We start from the raw sequence: 9,498 nt of genomic DNA, 5'->3' as shown, positions 1-9,498 counted from the left end.
ACCGAATTTCCCTCACGGGATCAAAAAAGTATACTATATATATATATATGTCACAATGCCTAATTTTGTGTTTGTTTTGAAGTAACATGTGTGTGCGCAAGGCAACATGTGTATGCGCTTGCCTCCTCCCCTAGCCTGTGGCTGTGCATGTTTTCTTCTCACACAAACTTATGCAGCTGTGGTTGTGCCATAAACAGCAAGACATGGCTGCTAGTTTAAGTGATGTTATAGTAACACATAATAATAGGCTAATATCAAGTTCATTTGCTCACTGGCATCTCTCAAGTTTGTGTTGCTAACCTACCTAGGCTGTGGGATTTAGGTCAATTAGGCCTAATAATTGGGTTTAATGTAATTTAGAAATAGGCTATGCAACCATGGCAAACTTTTACATCTGGAGAGAGCTCCTTGTAGCTCAGGTAATGTCTGTCAGAAGTGCTCACTAAAATCATTAATGAACATTGCAAGACACTAATGATCCCAGAAAGATTTTATTCGGCTTGTTTGTTTTTCAAACATTTATTTTATCTAGAAAACATAATGAATTGCATCCACATATCCTTATGCACTATGCACAACTTTTATTCACTAGTGACTAGACTAAAACCGTGAGACTGAAGGCTAATTACTCTCATGTATTTCTTAAAGTGACAGGCACTCAATTACACCTACACATTACCAATGTGCACTCAATTAGACCTACACACCACATTAAAGATATGCATAAGTGTATTAGTTTAAAAATCAATATGAAGTATTCAAATGACTACATATGTTTAGCTTCTAGTAATTATGCAAATTATAAAATACTATATTAACAATTTCAAAATATATGAAATAGAAACATATGACATAAGCCATCATTTTCCGTGTAAGTGGAGAGAGTCGAGCAGAATCTGGGATGGCCACTGGTGTGAATGATCACACTACAGTATATTCAATATTACTGATGACGTCAAGGTGGTGGGGGCCCCCCAAATCAAATACATTTTTTAAAAAGTATCGAAGAAGTATCGAAACCGACTTGGCTGGCGATGACTTGGTATCGATATCAAAACATTCATTTTGGTATTGTGACAACACTTAATTCTACCCGCAAAAGAACAGGCAGTACTAGGCCTAGATGCAACAGGGGGAAAAAACGAAAACTGTCAACAGGCAGTATAATGAGAGCTACCTTGCTGCTTTACCCAGTCAGGTAATTACCCTGGAAATGCAAAGTTCTCGCAAAAGCACAATGGAATTGTCTCTGCGAGACACTCTGGCAATGAGCAATGATGCACGTTACTTTAACCCCTTGCATCCCAGGGAACCAATCAATTCAAGTTAAGAGCCAATACGTTTACATTGCAAATTGACGAGTCCACTGACATCTGTGGAGCTGCTCAACTGCTGGCAAACGTGAGATATGTTGATCACGATCATATTCAGGAGACCTTTCTTTTTTTGTAAGGAACTGGAAAGCCAGGCTACAGGAGAGGAGATAACTACCTAAGGGAGAAAAATCTGTCTTGGAGGATGTGTTCCAGCGTGTGCACAAACGGCGCTGCCGCAATGATGGGGAGAGTGAAAGGATTTGTATCCAGAGTGAAAACACAACAGCCCAGTGTGAAAATGAACCATTGCATTCTCCACCGTGAAGCTCTGGTTACCAAAACCTTGCCTCCTGAGTTGTCAGAGGTGTTAGGCCTGGCCGTGAAGATGGTCAACTTTATTAAATCTCACAGCCTCCATTCTCTGCACTGAAATGGGAGCTGAACATCAGTCTTCTTCACCGAGGTGCAATGGCTTTCGCGGGGGAGAGTCCTCCCCTGTCTCTATGAGCCACAAGAAGAACTTGTAGAATTTTCAAAGCAACATGATGTGCCACACAAGGGGCAGTTATCTGAAGCTCACCTATCTAACCGACATATTCGCTCATCTCAACAAGCTAAACACGATATGAAAACATCCTCTCCACTACAGACAAGATTCGTGGATTCATGGCAAAGTTGGATCTTTGGCAAGAAGCTTTGCGTGAAGGCTGCATGGAAATGTTCGACTCTGGCCACGATAGCGCCAGGCCAGGGATGTCAAAGTCAAATACATTAGAGGGCCAAAAAAAAAACAAATTTGCTACAAGCTGAGGGCCGGACTGGTTCAATGTTTATTAAAACATATTAAAATGACTGCACGTAACCTATTGAACCAAGACGTGTACTGTATTTTATTTAATGATTAAATTAATAATGACTGTGACTGAAGTGCGGGCAAAGTTTGCACAGAAATGTACGATTTTTCCCATCCTCACCGACCTTGTCATAAAACTTGTTTAAATGATCATACGATGCCTCCTTGCTGCTTTGTCGTCTACATCAGCCTTTCTCAAACTTCTTTGACCTGAGGCCCAGTCAAGGCATACTTTGGGGTCATAGGGCCCACCTACATGAACCCACCCCCTCCTCCCACCCCCCATCAAATTATCATAATGATATCACAATTATTATTATTTTTATACTATATTGCTATACATGCACTTCAAAACAGTCAATGTTTAAAGTGCTAAGATTGTTCACAAAAGTTTGTGAAAACATGCACATCAGAGTACTGCTTTACTATATTTGTAAAATATAATTAGGCCTACAATAGTTTCATTGTTTTTGCATTGTTGCATGATGCTTGCATGAGAAATACTTCTGCAATTATATGGGTGCCATTGTTTTGGGATGTTTCCCTCATGCAAGCATCATACACTGATAGAATATTTATATGCTATTTAATTACATTTCATTTGAATGCCTGACTGTAAGGATTGAGGAAACACAATACCAGCTTTTGTGAATGGTAAATGGCGGATCAAATCATGCGTAAATCACTGATATGGAGATCTTTAACTATCTTTAACTAAGACTAATTAATAGCTTTTGGCTGACTTTAATACTTAATGCCAAACAGTGTTTTATATAGTCTGTGCTGTTTTTTATGGAAGTTGCATAAATCCACGTGGTTCTATTAAATGTTGTTTCATAATTAAATAGCCTTCCAATAGCTTGAAGCTTAGCTTTGCTACCAACGTGCACACGCATGCATTGAATAAACGCTCATACCACGACTTAATTCTATGCCTCTATGTTTGATGACACCAAACAAGTATTTCCTACTAATTGCAGAAATGTTTGTTTTCTTTTTCTGTCCGCGGCTCCTTGATCAATTGCGCAGCATATTATCAGACGATGGCCCGGGAATAATTTCACTCTGCAGACTATTGTCCACATTGCGGACCGCGGCCCATAGTTTGACAAATGGTGACCTGCATGCTGCCATATTAAGGCCTTTTTACGGTGTGTTTTAGCCGGGTTTTCGCGTGGAAGGCTCTGTAGAAATCTGACACCCTATTCAACGAAGTTAAACTGAAAGAGCTTGCCGTTCACAGACACCAGAATGAACAGTTCACAGTAACGTTCATCAGGCAGTAGTAATACAGTACGCTCAGTTCACGTTCGCTCAAAATATGAACGAGTTCATGAACTTTCGTTCAATGAACGCGTTCAGGCACAACACTGGGGAGGGGGGTAGCTGAAAGTTGACATCTGCCCTGACTGAATACTGATGAATAATTAAGCCGAGGCCCACTTGCGGCGCCGCAGTGAGTTCGTGGGCTACCGTTGCATTGTGGGGAATGGAGTATTAATGCGCAAAACAGCAGCCGGCGGTTGTGGCCTGCGGGCCGGTTCTAATACTAATCAAATATCATCCCGGGGGCCGTAGGTAATTCATTCCGGCCCGCGGGCCTTGACTTTGACATGTCTGCTATAGACAATGCAGATCTGTCAGATAAGCTCTCCTCTCCCGTGCTGCTGCTGGGGAATTTGGGTTAAATGGCATCGGCATGCAGTTCAACATCACGTCTCATTAAGTCCTCTAATATTTCCTAATTTATGTCATCAACACATCCGTGATTCGTGGAAATGTGTTCTCTATATACTTTGACATGTCTGCGCTAGGCCAACAAGGAGGTCGATTAGGCCTACACACAGTTATCGCCTCACACTTGCAATCTTTGCAAGAGAGATTTGAGCGCTACTTTCCTGTGACTGATATAGAAGAGCACGACTGGATACATGACCCATTCAACTTGATGTCTTCCACAAAGAAGCTCACGTTTAAAGAAAAGGAGGAGTGTGCACAGCTCCGAATGGACCGCACATTATAACTGCAGTTTGGACAGGTGCCTCTTGATGTATCTGCAGCAGTTGAATGCCCCATCATCTCCGGGCATGCTATTGCTGAACTTTTACATTTCCCCACCACCTACCAATGCGAAGTTGCATTCTCCTCATTCGCCCACGTGAAAAACAACAGAGGAGCGCGCCTCTCAGTAGAGCAGGACTTGCAAGTGGCCCTCTCATCAATCTCACCGAGAATTGAAAAACTCTGTGCTAATCACCAGGCTCAAGTCAGTGTGTTGTGATTTCTAATAATCTATTATTGATTTTAAATATATGCTTTAAGAAAATACAGATATTAAATTATTTTATTCAATTTTATATTGTTCTGCACATGATATTTTGAGCTTTATCCATGTTGGATGTCTCTCTGAGCTGCTGCTGTGTGTGTGTGTTAAAGTTAACTGATATGTATACATGCAGCGAAGCGGCGGTCATATAGGTTTAGTCAGATTTTTTTTTCTTTTTTTTCTTTTCTTTTTCGCATGGCCAAATTTCTGTCAAGGATTCCCGGGACACTGAAAGACCGGGGTACACGAAACTTGGTGGGCATGTAACCCCACATGGATAGCATGGAACCATTATTTTTCGTTTTGATCTGTAGCCCCCCCGCTGGACTGGACCCCCCGAAAGGAGGGTAGGGCAGACACAGTTTTCTGTGAATATCTCGAGAACCGTAGGGTTTAGGAGGACCACCTTTTTTTTCTATGTTGATCTCAAGGGTCCATGTCAACCCATTCCATAACCACTCATTTCATGTATAGCGCCACCTAGTTAAACACAAAAAAGTAAAAATGAGGTGTTGACAAATAAAGCGAAAAAATTACTTTGTTCGTGATCTGTCTCAGCAAAGCTCTTGTGCACAGCCACCTGTTCAAAGACTCTAGACCCAGAGACAGTTGATAAATGAACCTACCATAGTTTTGCTAGAACTAGCAGACTACCACAAAGTTGCTGAATGTTTGTTATTTCAGGTTAGTTTGCAACAATGTACAAATTTAACCAAAGTCCTTAGCTGCTACCTGGCTAGCGAACATCACTACTCCCGAACTCCCGACACACCTGCCAAGTGCCATTCCCATTCACTTTCAGTTTACTGTGCTGACGTTAGCTAACTAGCTTGGTTAACAGGGGAAATTAAATTATTTATTCCATGTCCGAAAGTGTGTTTTATTGGCATCACACACCAGCAATGACAAAAGAAAAAAGTTTATGTTTTGACAAATATTTAGGAGTCCGGAACTAGGGCCATCATCTAGGTAGATTCGCAACAAGATGAGCTGTGACTAGATACTGTAAATGCTTTGTGACGGCTTGCAACAGCTGGCAACGACGTGCACCATTTAGCATTTAATTCACACCCCTGCAACTCCTTCTACGACAGTTTCGTCTCGACGCAGATCTTTGGTGTAAATTGGGTGTTATGTTTTTGATGTGCGACGGCTACCGTAGTTCTATTAGGTTGCAATATAATGCCTAAACACTATGGGAGAAGTTCTTACACATGGGACCTTTAAAATGCACCAGAATAAAGGAATCACATCTACTCAGTAACAATATTTTACCCCCTCAGCACCCCCCAGGTGAAAATGAATTCCATCGTCCCTGGTTAAGTTGCACTTTTGATAAGGTTTTGCCTATATTGTTTAAAAATACTGCGATAATACCGAAAACTGTGATCATTTCACCTCACGGTTAAAGTCACCAAAAAGTTCATACCATTACATCCCTACTCCTAAGAAAACCTTTTATCACGTCCCACAATATGCTGGGGTCTTCTAGAAAGAGAATTTCTGCAAATTTCTGAAATATCTGGAGGGTGGTGGAGGAAAGGACACCTTTATGGTCAGACAATGGCATTGGAAGTAACACTACTTCATCAACAGTCTACTTGAGAAAAAGGAATAATCCTTACAGGTGGGATTAACTGCACGCCAAATATCATATATATATATATATATATATATACTGTATATATATATATATATATATATATATATATATATATATATATATATATATATATATATATATATATATATATATATATATATATATGGTGTAGACAGAGGATTAGAATATTATATTTGTATCTGTATTATTTTATATCCTGCTATAAAAAGAGAGAATACTGAATTTCTGATTTCTGATCGATGACAGCACACTTTATGAAGACTAGTGCACTGCCCGTTCAAACATGCTATTCCTGTAGCCCAATTACATGCCTCCAGGTAGGCCTGCTTTGAAAATAGGATGATAGGGGAAAACATAATTCCAGGTAAGCATTCAATAATGAATACAGATAATATAATAATATAATAAATGTGAAGTGAGCAGAATTTAAGCATGGCTGCATGTGACATTTTTTACAAATCAAAATGACATAATCCTAACAGCTGTTTTGAGTCAAGGCTATGCTTAGCCTATTGAATGACTTGATGATAGAGAAAACAAACCATTTTGTGGAATGATGCATCATCATATGAAATTTGCAACAGTGTGACTCAAAAACAGTCTCTGGTGGCCTATAAGTGACATCACACTCTGTCTGCCACTCGTTGCTTGTCGCTGGTTATGCTTTGCATGTGTGGCATTCTGAGACGTTCTTTAATTCGGGACCATTATCGCTCGTTTCAATTTAGGACCTTGCAGTTGGAATTGTCGTTTGCTTATTCAAAGTCTAAAAAGACAGTCCAAAGTAGCCTGGGCTATTCGAAATGTCCGTTTATTGCACATCATTTTTTTACGTCATTTTGAAGAGCCACTGCATGCCTGTGTGTTGGCGTGTTGTTGCAAAATCTGCAAAAAATGCAAGCAAACCGCATACAGGGGGTCTTTATTGTTGAGGTCAGACATGTTAACAAATGTTGCACTCGCTTAACTTTTTACCCGTGTAACCTACACTGATCCAGTTCTGCCAAACCTTGCTTCTATCCTCACTGGTAGGTTACAGTACAGTGCTGTGTGGGAGGGGGAATGGCTAGCGGCGAAAGCCAATGTGTGCTTCTTTTACTGATATATTTAATGATATCTTTTGCATTTCTTATTCAAACAATGTCAAATTTTGCACTGCACCTATTCATGTCCGTAGCAAGACACCTGCCAGTCAGGTCAGCGAGATATGCATGCCACAGACACACAGACGCTTCTTGCTTTATTGATAGATAGATTAGCCTATACTGGGCCTACTGTCCATTGAACGAGAGAGGGAGAGCTAGAGAGAGAGAGCGGGGCAAGGAGAGGGGTTTTACTTCTATACTGTTTGGTTAAGTTGCACGCATAGCCTACAATGAAGGCAACGAGTGGTACGACATTATGATTTATTTATTTTTTGTTTGGACAACGTGGGCTACCGGGAGATGTGTGTTACTTATGCAGCCGTGTAAGTTGTAAAGCGCTGGGTGAAACAGTAGAAAGGGTGTGTCATGATTCTGCCTTTTCACAATGCGGCACAGGTTCGTGGATATGAGTGTTGTGATTTCGGTTTCGAATCGCATATCGTTACAGCCCTATATATAAGCCCCAGCCTCATGATTTCAGAGTTTTTGAGGCCTGAGCCTGCTCCCCAGTAGTCTATGCGTTCAACCAATTGTTCCCCTTTCTTATTTTTAAAACCTTTAATGATGGATGATGGCGTTATGGATGTTACATAATGTGAATTTACAGGAGAGGAGACTTTATTTTACCTAAAAACTGATAAACGTCTGTTTTGGTGGCATGCCAGTTTCAACACATTTCACCTTAGTGTTTCCAATTGACATTTCAGAGATTATTAAAAACTGATCAAAACAACAGGAAGGCCTAAACATTAGCAAAACAAAACAAAATATTAAAATACTTCCAGTGATTGACAGCCTATTTTTCGAATGGCGAAAATCTGAGCGATTATCCTCCTGTAATTGTCATACTGTTGTTGTACAGCAACTGGATTATTGTGTTAGCTGGTGAGGAAGTTTGCTTTTGTGTATAACTGTGTGTGTGTGTGTGTGTTTGCTTGAGAGAACACATCAATGAACTGCAAACCACACACACAGAGGAGGCATTCATTGTTGCTGGGGATTTCCACCAGGCAAACATGAAAAAAGTTCTCCCCCACTTTTTCCAGCATGTCGATTTTGCAACAAGAGGTGCAAATACACTAGACCATGTGTACATTAACATCAAGACTGCGTTCAAAGCAGCGCCCCGCCCCCATCTGGGATCATCAGACCACATTACTGTCATGTTAATACCAACATATGGGCCTCTGCTTACCAGAACCAAGCCTTTCACAAAACAGGTGAGGGTCTGGCCGCAGGGAGCCATGATGGCATTACAGGGCAGCTTTGAAAGTACAGACTGGTCAGTGTTTAGAGAGGCGGCTAATAACAGTCAGGGCACAGACATCAATGATTATGCTGTTGCTGTATCCAGTTACATCTATGAATGCATGGAGGACATCTGTGTCACTAAAACATCACTGTCAGAGCGAATGAAAAACCATGGATGACTGCTGAGGTGCGATCCCTGTTGAAGGAAAGAAACTCTGGTCATAAGGTTATGACTCTGGTCATAAGGTTACCCTTACAGTAGGTCTGCTCATGCAAATCTAAACAAAGCCATCAGAGTGGCAAAAAGAGCCCATGGTCAAAAAATTCAAGATCATTTTAGGGACACTAGGAGACTATGGCAGGGAATTCAGTCTGCCACAGACTATAGATCTACTCCCCTGTCCTGCAATGACAACACCCGCCCGTAACAGCCAATCGAAATCAGTGGTGAAGCCGCCAAATAGGAAGTGAGCTCATACCTCAGCAACCCTTTCATGTATTACAGTATAACCAAACTTAGTACATAAACTCAGGACCCCATCAGGAGGACGCACAAAAATGTTGGTGACCTTTGACCTCTAGGGGGCGCTGCAATTAGCAAAAATGCATTTGGGCCTATAGCTGTTGATGTGTTTGGAATTAAAACATACTATTGGTGTCTGGTAATACTGTTGAATGTCCTTAGGCCGACCCAGGCCAAGTTGTGATGTCATCATAATTGATTAGGCCACCATATTGGATTTAATCAAAAACACTAAAAAGTTTCCACAGTACAGGTCACAAATTTGATCTGATCTTCACAAATTGGCACAAACCATCTTCTGACCATGCCTAACAAAAGTTGTGCTTTTTGTAGCCATATCTAAAACTGTTTGCCAGTAACAGCCAATCGAAATTGACAGTGAAGCCGCCAAACAGTAAGTGAGCTCATATCTCAGCAACCCTTGCATGTCTCATAACCCAACTTGAAACATGGACTCATG

Source organism: Alosa pseudoharengus, unplaced genomic scaffold (assembly GCF_046254945.1).
Source record: "Alosa pseudoharengus isolate Yale_2024_CS ecotype anadromous, Long Island Sound unplaced genomic scaffold, YU_APseudo_1.1 YU_APseudo_1.1_scf_6, whole genome shotgun sequence".
NCBI lineage: Eukaryota > Metazoa > Chordata > Actinopteri > Clupeiformes > Clupeidae > Alosa > Alosa pseudoharengus.
The sequence above is the reverse complement of the archived record's forward strand: the minus strand, read 5'-3'. Positions refer to the sequence as shown.